This window comes from Lissotriton helveticus, chromosome 2_1 (genome assembly GCF_964261635.1).
Source record: "Lissotriton helveticus chromosome 2_1, aLisHel1.1, whole genome shotgun sequence".
Classification (NCBI taxonomy): domain Eukaryota; kingdom Metazoa; phylum Chordata; class Amphibia; order Caudata; family Salamandridae; genus Lissotriton; species Lissotriton helveticus.
Genome location: NC_136059.1, coordinates 1071670121 through 1071691053, shown reverse-complemented (window position 1 = coordinate 1071691053; position 20933 = coordinate 1071670121).

Here is a 20933-nt window from a genome sequence, read left to right as displayed (position 1 = left end):
TACCTGACCCTGGCCTCTACAGGGCCAGTGCTATTCCTAAAGAGACACCTAAAGATACTGTGAAAACACCTACATACACTAGCGTGCACTATGGGTTAGGGTACCCCTATGATTGGCATGACCTCTCCTATAAGGCCCTAGTACATAATAGGGCAGGGGAATAGAACTACCTTTAAGCCCCTAGAATATAATAGGGCATGGCAGTTTTGAGGCCAGCAGCCCTTTCTGTGTTTGCATGTGTGCACTGTGTAGTATTCTTTGGAAGAAAGGAGGATATGTAGCATCTTGGTTATTATGTTTTACATGTCTTCCACTGCATTACCAGTGGAACACTCAAAGATGATGTCACTCTCCTCTCTAGTTCTTCCTACTAGCTTATACATCTGATTATACTTTCTTCTCTTTTGTTTTCTTTGGAAGAAAGGAGGATATGTAGTATCTTGGTTATTATGCTTTACATGTCTTCCACTGCTTCACCAGTGGAACACTCTTAAGATGATGTCACTTAGAATGTTGGTGTATGAATCACACAGTTGGAGAAGGGCTGAGCGCCTTGCTGGCTGCTCCTGGTGGGGCTGAATACTAGTGTACTTCTGATCTCCCTCTTAACTTCAATAAATCCTCATGAAACTCATCTATCTGCGTGGAGTCAGTTACTACACACTGCTGAAGCCTGAGGTCAGTTTACAAGTAGCCCTGTGTTGTAGGACTGCTTTTAAAATGCTAATTGTGCCCAAACTTGACTTTTGGGTTTGGGGAACTTGCAAATTGATCAACTACAATGCTGGGGCAAAATTAGGTTAAGTGGAAAAATGTTTTCCACTTAACTATGGCTGTATCATATTTGCCACATAATACATCATCTGCTGCATAATATAACAATTTCACCCGAAACAGTTTTGTTGCTCAAACGGATCAAAAATTGCTAAGAGAAATGTGACTTATGTTGCTGTGAAGTGTAGGGCCCATTGCAAAGGTTGACTGGTCACCTTTCTCACTGCTGCATTTGTATGTTATACAGTTACTAATGAGGCAAAAGTTTTGCAGAGGCTGTTAGTATGTATAAATATGTCAAAATAATAAAGTATCATAAAATGCACTGCATTACGCTGCAGCCTTTTTATTGTTGCGTAATTTAGTCAACACTGCAACATCTTTTTGGCCTCCATTGCTGCTTAACTCCAGTGGCCCGAAAGCAGGCTGCACATGTTAAAAGTGTTTGTGCATGAAGCAGAGACCATGAAGTTTGCAAACTTAGGGGCTGACTACGATGGCAGGCGGACTTCAGTCCGTCCGCCATCGAATCGGGGAATGGGACAGCTGGCCTTCAAGGTGGCGGCCTCACGATAGGCATTGCAATGCGACCGCCAGTATGGCATTCGCAAGTGCCTATCTTTTACATTGTAGCAGGTACTGCTGGCTGCATCATCTGCCGCAATGTAAACAAGCATTTACAATGCAATGGTCTCTGCATTCTTAAAGTTAGAGCTATTGGCATTGCTCATGACATTATTTTTATTTATGTTTTTGTTTTTAAAACATAAATAAATGGCATTGTCATTTACAATGCCAAGAGCTTAATCGCTCGCAAATGCGAGACCTATTGCATTTGCACCCACACAGAAACACACACAAAGCCACCCACACACATACAGAGCCACCTACACTGAGTCATTCACATAGAGCCACCCACACAGAGCCACCCACACCCACACAGAGCCACCCACACACACACACAGAGCCACCCACACACAGAGCCACCCACACAGAGCCACCCACACACACACAGAGCCACCCACACATAGAGCCACCTACAAGAAAAGCTACCCACACAGAGCCACACACACACAGACAGACAGAGCCATACACATAGACAGACAGAGCCACACACACACACACACACACAGACAGAGGCACAGACAGACAGAGCCACACACAGCCACACACACACGGAGCCACACACACAGAGCCACACACACACAGAGCCACACACACACAGAGCCACACAGAGCCACACACACACACACACACAGCCACACACACGGAGCCATACACACAGGGGACAGAGGCCAGAAAAAATGCTCACAACGACGGAACAGGGGGCTGGAGAGCAAGCACAACCAGGGGGCAGGAGAGAAAGCACAACCAGGGGGCAGGAGAGAAAGCACAGCCAGGGGGCAGGAGAGCAAGCCCAACGAACGAGGGGGCAGGAGAGCAAGCACAACCAACGAGGGGGCAGGAGAGCAAGCACAACCAACGAGGGGGCAGGAGAGCAAGCACAAAGAACAAGGAGGCAAGAAAAAACAATGACAAGCAAGGAACAGAAGCAAGAAAAAACGATGACAGGCTGAGAACAGAGGCAAGAAAAAACGATGACAAGCAGAGAACAGAGGCAAGACAAGTGGTGGTGTTGGGGGGGTCTGGAGGGGAAAGGGTGGCCTGACGCTGATGGAGTGAGTAGCTCACCTCGGAGCTCCTCGCGACAAGCCTGATCCAGCGACATCCTGAACCCCCTCCCTCGCCCCATAGAACTGCGGGGGCAGTACGTTGCTGAGTGCAGCACAACCAATTAGAAGGTGCTCCGTGGCCTGGAATCCGCCCCACCAAATTGATCCACCCGTAGCTTCGGGTCCCAAGATGGCGGAGCCTGGAAGACCTAACAGAGTCTGGCAGTGGGAGTCAGAGTGCAGTGGGGACTGAAAGCGGGCCTGAAACAAGATCAGGGACCGACCCACCCTGCTGCCGCAGTGAAGTGAGGCTGCCGGGGCCGACTGTGACCCCGAGGCGGAAGGGAAGGTAACCCGTGAATTTTAAGCAACCCATCTGCGCGGCGAGATCCTGCTGCAGGGGCGGCCACCGGGTGGGGGCCCCTGCGCTGGCTTGGGCACCGGAGAGATCGGGCCCAGCAGGGGTAACGTGCAGCGGCTTTGAGCTGATGCGAGCAGAGCTTATGTACAGGGGGGGCTGCGCTGCATACGCCTGGGACTTGTCTAGGGGGCAGAGCTGCTGTGAGGAGGTGAGCGAGTGCCCCTGCCACCATGAGGACAGCGGTGTCTTGCGGGCTCGCACGGGCGCCTGAGGCCTCACTTGACTAGTGACCCGAGAGGGAAGGACTGGGCTGTATATCGCCTGCCGAGTCGACCCACCTGGCGCGACGACTAGCATTAACTGCATCAAGAACTGAGAGGCCAGCGGAGAGATGCCTACATTCCCCGGGGGGTATGGGAATGGGCCTGCGCGGCTGCGCGGCTGGGCGGCGCTGTCTGAATAAGTGGAACCCATGTGGTTGCCGCTCTAAGAGAGAGGGAGAGAGATCGTAGAGCGAAGCTACCCCTAGCCTGTGGGAGCTAAAAAAAACAAGCCGTCAGATTCACACGATGCCGTGAGCACAAGAGTCAAACACCACCACATTTCTCCGAGGCGAGGCAGAAATGCCTCGGAGAACCCAGCGTCATTTTTGGGATTGAGGGGCGTGTTTCCTTTCTCTCCTCTTCCCATTGGCTGGAATGTAAAATTCCAGCCAATGGGAAGAGGAGAGAAAGAAAATAGAAAGAAATAAAAAAAAAACACCCCTCAATCCCAAAAAGACGGGGCTTAAAAGGACAGACGCCCCTCTCGCCCAATGGCTGGCCTCTGTTTAGGAAGCCAGCCAATGGAGAGGAGGGGCAGGTTCAAGCCCCCATACTGTAAACAAAATTTCTCACCAGTGGGACTGCGCAAGCGCAGCCTACTCAGGCCGAGACCTAAAAAGGACATGTTCCATATATCACTGCACTACGTGGCAGGCACAATGAGGTGCCTGCCACATGGTGCAGTGATATGTAGGGGGGCATCTTAGAAACCCCCCCCACCGAGTTCCATGTCTGGGGGTTGGAGGGACAGGGGCCTGCTACGGGCCCCCAATGTCCCTTTCCACCAACTTTTCCATGGTGGGTGAACAGCCATGGATAGACTGGCGGGTAAAGGGTATCATAATCCCTACTGTGGTGGCTGGTAGGCACCACCAGTATTGTAGGAACCACGAGCCCTTCCGCCGCACTGGCGGGCTCAAGGCACCAGTTGGGTGTGTGGCGGTGGTCTTTCAGACCGCCAGGGAACCACCCGCCATTGTAATATGGCTGGCGGTAATGCAGTCACCGATGGTGGTGGAACTGCCACTGACGGGGTGACGTGGCAGTCCCACCTCCATTATAATCACCCCCTAAGTTTGGTGTGCATGCAAATCCTTCATTGCTGATCCCTGGTGAGTTGCACAACTACTTCTGAAAGAGGCCAATGGAGGTACCAATGGGTGCGGTGGACTGGCCTCAAGGATCTTGTGACCTCAGTGACAGTCACGGTCGATGGTGTGTCTAGGGTGTGCTTCTTTGTATGCCTGCTCACAAGACTGGAGGTGAACTGTGGTGGACAGGCCTTCATGGTTAACACACACTTGCCGCCGTTAGGGTCCACCTGCGGGTGCTAAGACACCAGGGCTTCTAAGGTCTTGCGAAGCCTTCTAAGGTGTAGCATCAGAATGAGTTCTGTCAGGAGTGTGGTCTGGTGGACTGGTCATGAAGGCTGAAAATGGTGCTCACGTTCCAAATTCAGCAGCTCTGGCCAGAGTGCCACATCCTCTCCCACACTGAACACCATAGTGCCCCACTGAGAGAAACTTGCACTGCCTTAAGCTACAACTCAATTGTGCTGCGACTAAATTCAAATTATGCATTGGACAAGAGTAAAATGCTGCCTGAAAAAACCGAATAACACCCTGGAAAAAGCAAACACTCATTAGGAATGCAAGAGTAAGCAAAGCATGTGAAATATTTTCAGGAACAACATGGTTACCTTAACAGTTTTAAACTCATTATTCAGAAATCAGTAAGTGATTTTTCCTGTAAAATTCAGGACATGGCTACAGGACCAGGCAGGAAGGGACCTGTTTCAATGTCCATTGCTTATATCCTTTCAAAATGTAAGCAGTTTGGTTTAAAAAACACCACATCCACGAACACAGAGCCGCGGTACACATTTTATAAGCTAAAATAATTAAAACAGTTGAAAACGATCATATGAAACGTTTCTACTCCACTCAACCAGGTATTGCAGTCCTTTAGGAATGGAGCACTTCCCCGCCCTGGAAAAACAATGTTGTTCAAAGAAAGAAGAAAAAAAGAAAGTAGCGCTTTCACTGGCAAACTCTGTAAAGTGGTGCTAATGGGTGTGGGTGTAAATAACAATCTGGCCTGTCTGCTGACCACTCTGTATCGCTTTATTTAGGTATTTCATAATTTTTTCTCTCCGTCCTGAGGTTTTTCTTTGGAATTATAAAACGATCAGCAAATGAGGACATTTCCAGCCAAAGTGTTCTTCCTATTTTGGATCCATTTCACAAGGAAACAAATAAAGACTAGGAGAGGCAAGAGAGAGAACGTAACTAGGAGGGAGACAGAGACAGAACGAGATAGAGGGAAAAGAAAGAGAGAGGGGGAGGAGGGTCGCGACGCTGCCAGAGGAAGATCAGGAGAAGTTGACACTCTGCTTGCCTTCTCTGGGTATGAAGGAAAAGAGACAGAGTTTTTTTCCTTCTCTGCCCTGAGGATGCTGAGCCTTCCTGCAGCATAACAAAAGGCAGAGGGCAGGGGTCCTCTTTGACTCCAGGCAGGTCAAGTGCAGGGCCATTAGGTAGCGCTTTTGCGCGCTAATGGCCCTGTGAATAACAGAAGGGCGAGGGGAAATTCTTTTGTCCCCTCGCCCCTCCCCATGCTTGTCCCCCGTGTCCCCCCCACTTTAAAATCTGGGGGGGATATATCCCTTGCGTCCCCCACAGTTCCTACGCCCATGTACCTGATCACATGTGCACATCCTCCGATAAGCAAGTGCACTATAGTGTTATGGCCAGTGGGCCAATTCTCTACATTGCCAATGTTTTTTTTCTTTTTATTCTTTATCATTTTTTTTACTTTTGTAGTCTTTCTTGGGTTTTTAAAATACGTATTCAGTTAATTCAAATGTGTCGAGTAACTTCTTGCACTAATAAGAATCATAATTTCCTGTGATGTGCATTAACTTTACTAAGTATTTCTGCCTACTAGAAATTACCTTCACTGTCAATTCATACATGGAATGGAAATATTTGAAAAACATCTGCTCTTTTTTCTTCTTTTTATTTTTGTAGCAGATCCTTGCAATAAAAAAAAAAGAACCTTGGCTCAAGCTTACCAAAACTAGACCTGCTGCCTTTGCTAATACTTGTTCCTGTTTTGCTTTTGCCTATATTTTTTTAATTTTAGTGCTTAAATATATGTGTGTGTATTTTTAGAGACCTAGCTTTCGGGGATTGGGACCGCCCGCCGATGCTGCAAGGGTCCCGACGTTGTCATTAGGATGCGCCAGCCACACTGGTGGGCGCATCCTGCATTCCTGACATTGTGGCGGGCAGTGCACTCAGCACCGCCCGCCACAATGCCAGGAAGGCATGTCATGCACTTCCATGCACAACATGGCAGGCAACGTGCGGTGCCTGCCATGTTGTGCATGGAACTGCAGGGGGATACCAATGGAACCCCGCATGTACACCCCCCTCCCCCCCGAATCACAGGGGGCCTGATACGGGCCCCCAATTGCAAAAACTGCCTGCCTTTCTGTGGCGCAACGCAGACATGCTAATATGGCTGACGGTGTCTCCCAGACACCGCCACCATGTTAACAGCTTTTCCGCCCGGTCGACTCTGCGTTCGGGTGGAAAACCGGCGGACTGTCTTTCCGTCCGCTGGGGTCCCCTCGCCATGGTAATGTGGTGGGGGGTAAATGCAGAGCGGGCGAGGTTTTTCGCGGGCAGATCGCCACCGCCAAATGGGCGGTGGCGATCCGCCCGCAATCCTAATGGACCCTTTAGTGTTCGTTTGAGTGTGTGTATTTGAAAGCATGTTTACTTTGGCATGCATGTTGGTTTCCATGTATTTTTTGGTGTGTATAATAGTTTGTTTTCCTTATAATTTGATTTTTTTTAATTGCAAGCATCTGCCACAAAAATAAAAAGAAGAAAAAAGAGCAGATGTTTTTCAAATATTAGCAATAATTTCCTCTGCGGTTTTGTGGTTTGTCTACTTCAGAGTTTTCTTTTAAAGTTGTGTGGGGTTTTGTGTTTGTTTCCTTACAAGAAATTATGTCTGTTTTGTTTGATGTATTTGGTGAGGTGTGTGGCCTTTTCCTGTGCATACTACTGTGATGAACATTTTGCCGCCTGCATTGTAATATGGAGGCACTGCAACAGGTGTAGGTGGTTGAAAAAAAGGTATGTGAGAATTGGGGGCATTGAGGAATACCCTGTTAAAATGGCACAATAGAAATGTGGGCTGCGAAGGATAGAAGAAGAAAAACATCAACATTGCGGCCTCCCCACAAGAATTTCAGGTTGCCATGATGCTATTGTCCAAAAGAAGAAAGAATCTAAGAGCGCCAAAAAAATCTGTGAGCAATGGGGGAGTAGGCAAAGCAAATATGTGGGGCGTTCACTGTGGAACAGTAAAGTATTCGCCTGTGAATGTCCTGCGGTGAAATTCAATAGAATTGTTTGGTATGCATGATCTGTGTGCGAAACTCCTGATTGGTCTCTCACCATAATATTATTTCCAAAATAACAATTGACACAAACATCATGACAAAATTTCATGAAGTCAAGCATACCGTGGGTCAGGGTACAGAAGTTAAAATATAATTTTTAAGTACTTTATATCATTTTTCAAAAATGTCTACATAATTTAATTTCCTAATTATACTGTTATGTTGTATTCGTTTTTTGTTAAAAGTTCTTATTTTAGTGTTAAGTATATCTAAATATTATTAAGGCTATTTTCTTTTTTCGTTTTGGTAATATATTTATTTATGTTTTTGCTAATTTTTTTTTATTCATTCATTTAGTTGTGAATTTTTGAGTTTTGGGGGGAATAGAGCAGGAAACATTTTTATATTTATTTAGGGAATTCTCTTGATGTCGGGTAGACTTGCGTCCGACTGCCAACCTAGTGGACATGGGTCCGACTGACCTCCGGCGGTCTGCGGTACCTGGAACTGAATTTTGATGCAACAACACCATGGAAACCAGCCGCAGCACAAGCTCCCATCCAGAAAAGGGAGTTTGTGTTCATCCCTGCACTGCGTGGCAGGCCATAAGGTGCAGGGATGAACAGGGCACTCAACCGGAGGCCACTGGCTGAAGGGCACCTGCTAGGGTCCACCAAAGTTGCTTTCCAACAGGGAATCCATGTGAGAAAGCCTGGCATGGATACCCTGCCGGGAAACTGTCATCGTAATCGAGACGGCCTAAAACGTCATCCATAGGGATTACGTGCCGGGTCATACTGGCAGACGAGCTCCTTGAACCCGATAGAAGCCAGCCGGAACGTCCAGCCGGTTTCAAAACCGAAAGTCTCCGAGCGTTTGGAGGCTTTCCAAGCCTCATCGTAATAAAGCCCTTATTGTATTTTTATTTGTTTATAATGTGTGTGTTCATTTTTAAACTTTTAATTTGTTAAATGTGATTATCATTTATTTAATTATGTTATTAAATGACATAATTTTTTTTAAACTAGTTATTCATTTTTTCAAATTATTGAGTTATTGATTTTGGAAATTGTTTTTTTTTGTAGTACTCATTTGAGTATTACTTTATTGTGTTATTTTCTAGTTTTTTTCAGTAATAATTAAATGTAAAGTATTATTACTTTTCTAATTAATGTGTATCGCTACATTTTTCGAATATTATAATTAGGTGCTTTTGTGGGTGCTGTATTTTTAGAGCAACGGTTTCTAAGTGTTTTAAACCTTTTTTTAATGTTTTAATTTGCCACATATTTTACTGTACTTTTTACAATTTTAATTGTTAATGTAATTATTTGTAAAAAGTATATAATATTACAAATATATAAAATAATTAATATTTGTATATATTTGTTAGTGTATACATTGTGTTTATTTATGTAATCTATATTTAACTTGTTTACATTTAGGAGTTGGAATAGTAAAGCTGAGCATTCCCAAGCCCCACACTTTCCCTGGTGTTGCTTGTGTTGGAGTGAGAATAGTAAATGTGTCCCTGACAACGTCCGACACTTTTGCTACTGTTGGTTATATTGGTGACCCCTCTAAAGTACAGCATTTTCCCTACTAATGCTCTGGTTGGAGTACTAACATTCTGGGCATGATTACGATCATATTACGATCATATTAGGATCGTATTAGGATCACAGCGGTCAAAGTCTAAACCTGCAGGGGGATTCCGACATGGTTCCCGTCGGTCAATTAGAAAGTCTGCATAAACCCTTACTGATGGTGGTTCTGCCATCAGGATAATGATGCTGATATCCGCATGGAAAGGTTGTTGGAAAGCCACATTGTGGACCCCCGGCAGTGCCCCTTTCCCATGGCCCTCCGTATTTGGGCCTTTACCCCCCTAAACATCCCTGCACCATGTGTCAGGCACAGTGAGGTGTATGCTATACAGATGTTTCAAAACATACATTTTTCAATGGAAGCTTCTGCTGTGGGCCTTTTATGGCCGCCACACAAGCTTCCATTGTGAAATGGATGTTTGTGACTGTCGTTATAAGGCCCTAAATGTGACTCCTCCAAAGTCCAGCACTTTCACTAATGAAGTAGGAATAAAGTAAACATGATCCTTCCAAAGCCCAACACTTTATCTTCCATGGCTCAGGTTGGAGCGGATATTGTAAATTTGATATCTGCAATGTCCAACAATTTCCCTGATGTTTTTTAGGTTGGTATGGGAATAGAAAAGTCTGCTCCCCTCCAAAGTTAAATACGTTCCCTACTGTTGCTCAGCTGAGAGTGGGGCTAGCAAATGTGACTCCTTTGTGCAAATGTTTTAAATGTTTTAACTTTTTTTGGTAAATCTATTTTAAGCTTTTTCAATTAAATGTTTGTATTATATTTTTGTAATAACAATATTTTTATTTTTTCCTGTACAGTTTTGGACCAAGCATAACCAAAACATGAATATGACCCCTCCCTGAAGTCTGTATAACATCAGTAACTCATCAAAAACAGGATAGCCTGATTGGGTTGAAGTTTAAAATAGACTGATTGCAGCAGTGCTGCAGTCTTTTTAGTGACTTCCTTTGGAACAAAGCATTGTCTTAAACATGTTATGCAATGTACGCAAAGATTAAATCACCAGTAACTACACCTGTCTAAACTCCTGGCACCTCTTCCAATAAGGTTTTAGTTGGACATTCTGTCTTACCTCATCCTAGCACCTTTTGTTCCTTTTTCAGCCACTTTTATAGTCACCAACCAATTATTTACACATCTTCAGACTGCATTTAGCACCTAGGCAAACTCATTCAAAATCAAGAATACATGCATTACTTACATTTCATTGAGGATATAACAGAAAATAGAATGGATATCATTTTATATTACCTATGTTTATTCAATATTTTCTGATACACAATTACATTTTATTTATTATATCATTGTTTTAGATTTTATATTGTGCTACTCATACTCACAGCAGTCAACACACTTTGAAAATAACTCTTTAGGTGACCAAAGTGTCATTTACAATCAAACCAAAATGCTGTAGGAGTCACTTCAAACTCAGTAGACTGAAAGCAGAAGTGATTCAAATCTGTCAAACACCTCATTTGACCCAATAATTACGCTTTCACCAAATGCCCAGTACAGATACTCTGCAGGATTCTACAAATAGAAAGTGGCCTAACTTGCATATCGATGTCCCCGCGCAAAGGCAGATATCACAGTTGGCCCCTCTTCTTCTTGCCAAGCACTTCACAGTATGTAGACCAGCCTCAAAGTGACCTGACGTTTGTAGCTTGCTTCACCAGATACTATTTAGGAGAGAGCTAGGCTAGTTCAACAGCACCTTGATCAAAAGGTTTCTAATTCCAAATCAAGTTTGACCTTTCTTGGGTGCAACTTGGCAGCAAGGGTAGGATGTTACTTAAACTTGCCCCATAGCACGCGAGTCGGTGGGCAGTGGCCAGGATGAGGGTCTCAGGCCTACTCACAGAGAGTAGCTGATGTCATCCCCATTCTGTGAGGGTGTGCCTACCCTTGTGGGAATTTGCAGAGACTGAGACATCGAACATATGGGTTTGGTTCCTTTTCTTATAATGCAAGCAAGGCAGGAGTTTGCGACCAGCACAGGGAATTTCCTGCAAATTTTGTAGCAATTCCTTCTAGTGTCATGACATGTGGCAGAAACATCTGCTTTGGTTGGGGTCATTGGCAGGCAGCTGGTGGCACCCGGTGCGCCCCCACCACAATGACCTCCTCCTTGGATTCTCTCACTACCACTGGGCAAAAGTGGCCCTCATCTCTCCAGTCATAAGTTAGAGCTAAATACAGCACACTCCCTGAGGTCAGTGCCCTCTTCACAGGTCAGTGCCCAGTGCGACTGCACTGGGCGACCCTGTTGGCAGGCTTACAACGCTGACTATTACGTCTGCATGCTGTGTTTGCAACATAATAGATATATGCCATGTTTTTGAAACTCCTTGAGCAGGCAGACGTGTCCTGCTGAGGCTCCGCGATCGGGCTCTCATGCTGCCCGCTTCCTAGCATCGCCCCGACCTGTACTGACATCGGCCGGGTGACGGAGCACATGCAGCGCTGGGAGATGCCGCGAAGTCATGCCTGGGTGCGCTCCCAACAACAGAACGGGGAGAGTTGGACTGCATGCTCCCGGTGGCAAGATGGCGCCCGCCGGGGCTCTGGGAGTCCGGACCGGTGCCTCGAGCTATGCACCAGGAGCAGCACGGGGGCACTTGTTTGCGGCCGCAGCGGAGGAGTGGCGGCACTCCGACAGTGCCATTCCCTGACGCGAGTTCTGGAGGGCACACGCGGAGGCAGGTGGCGGCGATCGGTGATGGCCCGCCATTTTGGCTGTCCTGGTCTCTGCCTCGTCGCTCCACAGCCCCGCGATCACACCGAGCATGGTAGTGACGCCTCCCATCCAGCGGCGGCAATCTGGGAGCTGGAGAGTCGATTGCTGCCCCCAACACCACATCGAAGCATGAAATAGCCCCCGATCGGCAACAATCGCCTGACTCCAAAATGGCGTCCAGTGTTGAAAACGGCCGACGGAGCCGATCCTGAATATCTGGAGACTCCGGGGGTGTACAGCATCATCGGGACAGAGGTGAGCAGCGGACCACGCGCTTCCAGGGACAAACCTAAAGGGAATTTCTCTCTCTGCAACAAGGACATAATAAACACACGATGGTAAACACCCAACCGTTGCTGCGGACTGCCTTTCTCCCCCAGGACTTGCTGGCTATGGCAGCACTCTTCCTGGACTTTCAGACCTGGACCTCTGTGTTCCCCACCATTTTCTTTTTATGAATCACTTCTTCTTCTACCTTTCTCCTCCGCATTTTTAGCGATCTCTGACCTCCCCCCTCTGTCCTAGTGACCTCTCTATTGTCTCTCCTGATGCCTCTGACACAGTCCTCGCTGTCTTGCTTGTTACTATCTGCTTCCCTCTCTGGTTTGTCTCACTTTCCTGCCCTTCTCTGTCCCTCCCTTGGTGCTGTGACTGTATATCCAGTCATATCCCCTCCCTATGTATATAGAGATAACTCTAATCACTAGTATATGCAGTAGACCGGTGCGCTCTCTCCCATTTCTATGTGACTCTTAGAGTATATCCATGTGTATCCCCTCCCTATGTATATAGAGATAACTCTAATCACTAGTATATGCAGTAGACCGGTGCGCTCTCTCCCATTTCTATGTGACTCTTAGAGTATATCCATGTGTATCCCCTCCCTATGTATATAGAGATAACTCTAATCACTAGTATATGCAGTAGACCGTTGTGCTCTCTTCCATTCCTATGTGACTCTTAGAGTATATCCAGTCTTACCCCTTCCCTATGTATATAGAGATAACTCTAGTCACTAGTATATGCAGTAGACCGTTGTGCGCTCTTCCATTCCTATGTGACTCTTAGAGTATATCCAGTCTTACCCCCCTCCCTATGTATATAGAGATAACTCTAATCACTAGTTTATGCAGGAGTCCGCTCTGCTCTCTACCATTCCTATGTGACTCTTAGAGTATATCCATGTGTATCCCCTCCCTAAGTAGATAGAGATTTCACTAATATATGCCTAGAGTTTATCGATTTGTATTTCCTCCTTGTGTGACTTTCAGCCTGATTCATCAAGCTAAATTGCACTCGCAAAGGGCAAGATTCTCAGAATCTTGCCTTTTGCGAGTGCAATTTTTGCATTTGGGATTCATCATCCCAAATGCAAAAATCGCTATTTAAGAATTCGCATATTTGCGAGGAATTGGATTTAAGGAATCTCTAATAGAGATTCCTTAAATGCAATTCATCAACCAATTAGAAATAGCGAAATCGCAATATTTGGTCTCAATTTACCACCAAGTCTGACTTGGTGGTAAATTGCGAAAATAGTGTAAAAAGCACTTTAGTGCATTTTTTTCTTTTGCATGTTACACACACACATGTCCTTTGGACATGTGTGTGCGCAACACCTGTTCAAATGTGCATTTAAGGGGTGCTACAGGGTGTCCTTTGGACACCCCTGGCACCCTTAAAATCGCTATCTTATTTGCGAGTAACAAATTGCTACTCGCAAATAAGGGATACTCCCCATTCATTCCTATGGGCCTTTTGGCCCATAGGAATGAATGGGGAGTTATTCCTTATTTGCGAGTAGCAATTTGCTACTCGCAAATAAGGAATGTGTAGGAATCGCTATTTATTTAGCAATTCCTACATGAATACCGTTTTGCGAGTCCTCAATAGCGAATCGCTATGATTCGCTATTAGGGGCTCGCAAAACGGCCCCTTGATGAATCAGGCTGTTTATCTCTTGTACATTTGCAATTTTTCTCTGTTTGTACCTTTTTATAACGCATGTAATCCTAAATCCGTATGTTTTCAACTGGTTCTTATGTAAGTCAAAAATTTGCAAATTCTTTTTGTACCGTCAGTCCTTATGTTTGAAACTGGGTCCTATGTAAAGCGCTCTGACACCTTCGGGTAAAGTTCGCGCTATATAAAATCGCATAAATAAAAAAAAAAAAAAATAGTGCATTCTTAAATGTTTTGCAATCGATTTTTAGAAGAGCGATGCTCTTGGAAACTGTGGGCCACATTATCAAGAAAGGGCGATACATTATCGCCGCTTTTATTGGCAGGAAACTGCCGCTAAAGCGGCGATAATGGGCTTGATAATATGCCCTTGTGAATTCCCATAGAAGCCCAAGTTAACACCAGAAACTGGACCTCTATGGGAATTCACAAGGACTTATTATCAAGCCCATTATCGACGCTTTAGCGGCAGTTTCCTGCTGATAAAAGCGGCGATAATGTATCGCCCTTTCTTGATAATATGGCCCTGTAATTGTTTCCGACAAAATGAAATTATATAGCCGGATTTTTATGAAAGATATGTATCAAACACCGTCAAAAATATTTAAAAACGCCTCGCATTTTAAGCCACCTTTCCCTGACATTTTACAGAAGGCGACATACCTAATTCATTGCACTGCAAAGTCGAGTTTCAAATTTGAGAACACATCTGAAAAGGAAGCTGACTTCTGACGTACCAAGGCAGCTTTGCCAGCAACCCGGTGTGCCAAGCATCAGAGAGAACGCTCATCTTTATTCCAAACACAAAAGCGTCAACAAAAAGCCCTAATCCCTGCTGAGCACAAGACAGAACAAAGCTGCGAGCAACTGAATGTTTGCTTCTGATCCTTCAGAGCTTTGTCAAGAAGACCTGGCGCTGACACAGGGACAGGTATCCCGGAAGCAGTGGGGCTTTAGAAAGTAACATGCCAATGTCTGAATGTTTCCTGCCGAGCAATTGCTCATTCGATGCACGCGCTTTGTTACTCATTAACACGGTTCAGTCCCCTTGACCGGGGCTCAGTGGTTTACTGTTCCCTAACTGTTGACACACTTCTTTATCTTTAGACTTAATGTGGATCCAAAAAATATAGAAGCAGCTAGTGGAACTTCAGCTAGGGGGAAGTTGTTAGTACCACCAAAGTATTGCTCAAGGTAGGTGGATTAAAGTCATGATTGTAATTCAATCGCTGACTTTAGTTTACATCTTTACATTCTTGCATTAAGACTACATTAAAATTGCAGCGAATGTAAATATGGGCAAGTGTCTGTTGAAACTAAAGTATCAGCAACAGCAACATTAATTAATGCATTTTTGTATTTGAGGCATTCATCACTCAGCTGTTGTCCCCTGTCCTGCCTCCTGTATCCCCTCTACTTCACCACAGCTCTTCGCATCATTCTGCTTTACACTACCTCCCAATTCCTGTCAATGTTCTTGATTCTGAGCCCTCCTCCTACCCTACACATGGTCATGAAGCTCCAGGCATCCCATCCAAAGAGTCATGTCCAGCACCAACACCGTCCATTGTTCTGTCAAACTCCTATCCCCGCCATACTTGTTGTTCCACAGTTGTTTGCAAGATAAAGATTACCCTCCTTTGCTGGAAAGTTTAACATCAGCAAATTGGGGCTACGTTGTTAAACTTTTACCAGCTTTGCCTAATTGAAATTCCCAATTGACCACATCTTACTGAATGGATAATTTAACATCATGTAACCCACCATGCCCTCCGCTGGTTTTGCTATCCCATTTCTGTCAGACCAGGGGGAACGGATACCACCTCAACACCACTTTCCAATGATTTATACCTTAACTTTATAACACTCCAAATCATTATGCAAAAAATATTCTTTTGCCATGTGTTGAATCAATTGTAAAGTTCATCTAGGGAAAGTACAACTTACATGTTAGGAAATAACAGGATAAAGGAACCCATGATGGACTTAAGAACTGGAAATTATTTATGTGTTGAAGAGGCAATGGAAAAAGTAGAAACCATTGTAGTGGTTTTCCTTACTGATCACTTATTGATCACTAGAGAAATGATAGATTTTGGTTATGAGTCACAGCCCTTATGACTGCACTTTCCACTGCTGTAGCTAGAAACCAAAATATAGGGTGACCCAGTATCCATAGGATCCCGGGTCGATATAGATTAACAAATAAATGGGTTCCCTCAGGGGAAGTTAACTCCTTAGCTTACAAGACTAGAAATGTGAGTGGTCACAAAAGTGCTGGAAATGGGCCTGTGGTTTATAAGATACCCACTCATCTTGTATGCACAATACTGTGCAGATATAAGGCTTACATATTTGCATACACATAACCACATTAATAACAAATAATGAACTATAGATGTTCTTTTTGGACAGCGCAGTGTAAGTGGGTGGTGTGATGTTTAGTGACCAAGAAGTGTGCGGTGAAACATATATTATAAAAAAACGAATGTTGACTTAATATTGTACAAATGCATGGTCTATGAAGCCCTGTATTCAGGGTTCCACCTATGGCAATTATTAGATAAAATCAACAATCAACACATCACAGTTTCGACCCCAATATTTCAATTTAGGAACAGAGTCTGCATCAGGACATACATGTATACACCTCCTCGGTATAGAGATATAAAGGTTATGGTAATTTTAAACCAATCAGATTACTTGCACCGATCCGCTGTCACATCAGATTACAAAAGGAGCACTTTAGGACTACTGCAGCCTAGAGTTCAACCACTGTTCTGAGAATGCCGACATGTTGATTGTTGATTTTATCGAATAATTGCAATAGGTGGAACACTGAATACACATGCACTTCTTTTTCACCCTTTTATTTGTTATCTTCTGCTGTAGCAGCAGCTGTTTCTATGGGTCTGGACATGCCCTCGTGTCCGGCCTTTACTAGTCACTTTACTGGCCTAGCTTTTTCTGTATTTGAAGCCCATAGTATATAAAGCAAAGAGTAAATGCATTCCCAAAAACTGAAGGCTTCCTCCACTTGCAAGGTAAATGTGTGCCTAGCAGGAACCTGGGGTACCATCTCCCATGACAGCCTCAACCAGGACAAGTCCACAGAAATCCAACGGCTTTCTCTTTAAGTAAAACCCCCAGGTCTTCTGCTGCCCCTTGGAGGAGACAGGAACAAAAGTTCGGGAAGTACATCTCAAGACAAGTGGTTCATCTATGGCGAGTGTACTTCCTTTTTCCTTTAGTTGCTCCTCTTCTCCTCAATCTTCTTCTGCAAGTAGGGGTTTAAAAGAGGAGGCAGAGGGGTCACAATATGCAAGCCCCTATCCATTCCAGAAATTCTGCTTAACCCATCTACCCCTAATTGCCTTTTTCTTGGAGCTGACCACGGTCTGCCCCTACACAGCTATCTGGGAAAAATCAGGATGGCAGCTTCAAAGGACGTTGGAATAGGGCTCCTTTCTGAGCCAAGCCCCATCTGTCCAGGTCTGGTTTCTCCCATCCAAACGTCAAAAACAACCATGTCTGGAATCAAAAATATACCTGCTATCGCTTTGTTTTATGGTAGAGCATCATATCAGTGCTTTTCAAAGAGAAATAGTTAATTGTTCTCAGAAGATTTTACCCAAACCCCTTTCTCTGCAGAGGAAGGCTAATCTCTCAGAATGAGTCTGTGCTCAGGGGGAGCGTTTAACTTTCAGCTGGCCAGCAGAAAAATTAACTTGGCCTAGCAGAGCAACTCAAATTATGAATTTCATTAAGGCCTAAGGCTCCTGGCTCAGTTAAATATGCCCAGTTTTAACCCGTTCCATGCTCCCTCGCGGGTGCTGCCGTCAGCCAATGGCTGACAGAGCCCCGCCCACTCAATAGAACGCCCGGACCGCGGCGGAAAACCCTCGCGGTTAAGGCCTTAAAAGTCCATGAGTGAAGATATGGCCCGTAAAACTGACTTTTGCTATGTGTTAGTGCGCACACTTTGGTAGGGAAAGACACTTCAGCTATATCCCTACTTCATTCAAATCCACATTTCTTTTAAATGTGTTTATTAGTCTTCCACAGAAAGTGCAAACACACCAAAATGCATTGCATAGAGGTCTAATATTCATTGGGTCCCTGCATAATGTCTTATAACATGTAGTTCAATACAAGAAACATTATTATGACAAGAGTAAAGGAGTAGGGGCTGCAAATAAAGCCCACATGGTCAAGCAAGGAAAAGGCAGTACAGGCAGCCAGGGAGGGGACGCAGTATGGCATTGTTCATCCTAAGAGCTGTAAGAGTTAGTCTGTGGCATCTGGCTCCAATAGGAGGAGGTAATAACCAAGGGGCTGTCATACATTTTTAGGCCCTTAGGTGGGAGGTTGGAGCTGTGCATTATCGTCACTGACTTTGTCGCAGAATAACATGGATTTGAGCCCGGTAGAATCAGTGGGAGGGGGCCCACTACCCCAGTGAAGGGCCAGTTCCTGATTAGCGAATAGCAGGGCCACAGAAGTGAATCTACACATAGCTTTGGAGATGTTGTGCATCTAGCCCAGTAATGCCTTTGCGGAATCAGGCTGAATCGTGATGTCTGTCATTGTGGATAGTAGAGAGAATACAGTGGCCCAATAGCAACATATGAGTGGGCATGTCCAAGTCGTGTGCAAAATCGGCATCCGGCGCCTGACACTTGGGGCAATGAGACGCGTGAGTGGGATCAAATCATGCAATATGTGTAGGGGTGGTGTATGCCCAATGTAGGAACTTAAAGTGTATATGTTTATGCTTATGGTTCATGGACACAAGTTTTGTTTGAGAACAACAGTATGACCACACTTTGTTGTATAGCATATAGCCCAGGTCAGAACTCCAGGCCTCCTTCATGCACTTTGTAGAATCAGGTTTCATGGCCAGGCAGGCACAATATAATCTGAAGATGAGATGATCACCATCAATGTCAGATATGACAGGCCCATAATGGTGGGAATTCGTCTAGGGCAAGGGGGTATGTAGGTATACATGAGCACAGGGTATTGTGAAGTCTTCTTTATACAAAATGATCCATATAGGAGGCATTCTGAAAGTGGATATCGTCAACATATGTGAGAACATGACTGTTGGGAAAGGCATCTCCTATGATATAGAGATCGTAACGCTGTAGGGTGCGCTCGAGAAGCTTTTCACACTTTAATGGCAGCCAGGGTCTGCTAAAGGGATAGCAGGAGAGTAAATGATGCCCCCTCCTAGAATGAGAAATTTGAAATACAGGGGTAACCCGGGTGGAGTATTTAACAAAATAACAATGTCTCAACCTGTAATCATTAGCAAGGACAATTACAGGGATTGTATAAATCCCTCAGGGGAGGGGAAGAAGAAAGGGAGACCATGAGAAAGTTTCATAGAGTGAAGAATATTATTTGCAAGCCTTTGTATCAGCATTACAGTACAATTTTACAAAAAGTAACCATAACACAGAAGTGTGCACTGAACGTGCTAGTGGTGGTGAATGGCGCAGTAACACATGGGTGAGAAAACAGCTTGAATGGCGAAAAACAAATAATACAAGTAATTATGTGGTCAATGATACAATGCAGATATATACAAGGTAGGTATTTTGATTTTGATTGTATTGGTTGACCATGTTCACACCACGGTTTGCGCTGAATAGTTGAGGGCGTTTCGACCTGTTAAATTCCAGGTCATCATCAAGACAATGGTTACTGATTTCAGTATAGTGCTGAGATGGTAGTAGTGTATCGATCGACAGTTGCAGGTGGCCATGTGGCGCGGGCGAAGTTGGGGAGAGAATGAAGGTAACGACGTGCCGGGACCTGGATGTGTGATTTACGGCTATCCTCGGGGTTCTAATGGTTCAAGTGGCAAACGGGACCCAGATGCGTGGTTAAAGGTGATTCTCGGAGGGACAATTGATTCAAGTGGCAAGCGGGGCGAGCAGCGCTGCCATGCAATCAATAATAATCTTCACTTTATGAAACTTTCTCTTTGTCTCCCTTTCTTCTTCCCCTTCCTTAAGTGATTCATGCAATCCTTGTAATTGTCCCCTCCTAGAATGAGACAGAGTTTCTGTCTGGCCCAACAGGCGGTGGATAGGGTCTGAATATCGGCTGGGTCCCTGGGGAGGCACTTCGGCATATGAAAGGAAAGCTGTAGTTGTCCAATCTGGTCCCTCTTCAGTTTGAGATAGGGGATGCAGGCATCCCAGTGATATCAGCGGCATTGTGCAGCAAGATAGTAAAGATAGAAGTCTGGAATTCCAAAACCAATGTGCTCGTAAGGGAGTGTCAGCGTGTCCGACCGTCTGACACAATTCGCAGAAGAAGGCTGCGGAGAGTTTTGAAGAACTGTTGCATGAGTGGGAGTGGGATATTTAGAAAAAGATACAAAAATTAGGGTAGAACAACCATTTTGATTATTGCCACTTGCTCAGCCATGGAAATTGGAAGATTTATCCAACGTTCCACCTGTATCTGCAGCTATGGACGGCTGGTCCATCATTAAGATGAATAACCTGGTATTTATCTTAGTGCTAATGGATGCCTAAGTATTTAGTAGAATCCATGGTCCAAGATGAAGGATATTCTGCATCTACAGGGGATGTGCTATTGGTCAACGGGAAACGTTCAGACGTATCCCAGTTTACCTGGAGGCCGGAAAGACTGCCAAAATGTGTGATTTTGTGAATCAAAGCTGAGAGATTATCAACAGGGCGGCGGACGAATACTAATATGTCGCCCACATAGAGAGAGGCCAGGAGAGGGCCGTTCATGAGTTGAAGGCAGCAGTGCATGTGGCGTTCCTAAAGGTGATGGCCAAAGGGTCCATTGTGATTATGAACAGGAGAGGGGAGAGATCACACTTCTGTCTGGTCCATTTAGTGATGGGGAGACCATTCACCTGAAGACATGTCATGGGGTCAGTGTGGAGAAGCATTACTGATGAGATGAAAACATGTGGGCGACCCAGTTTCATCAGTATCGCTCTCAGGAATGACCAATCCAAGGGGTCAAATTCTTTCTCCGCGTCAAAGAGGACCGCTATAGCAGAGATGGT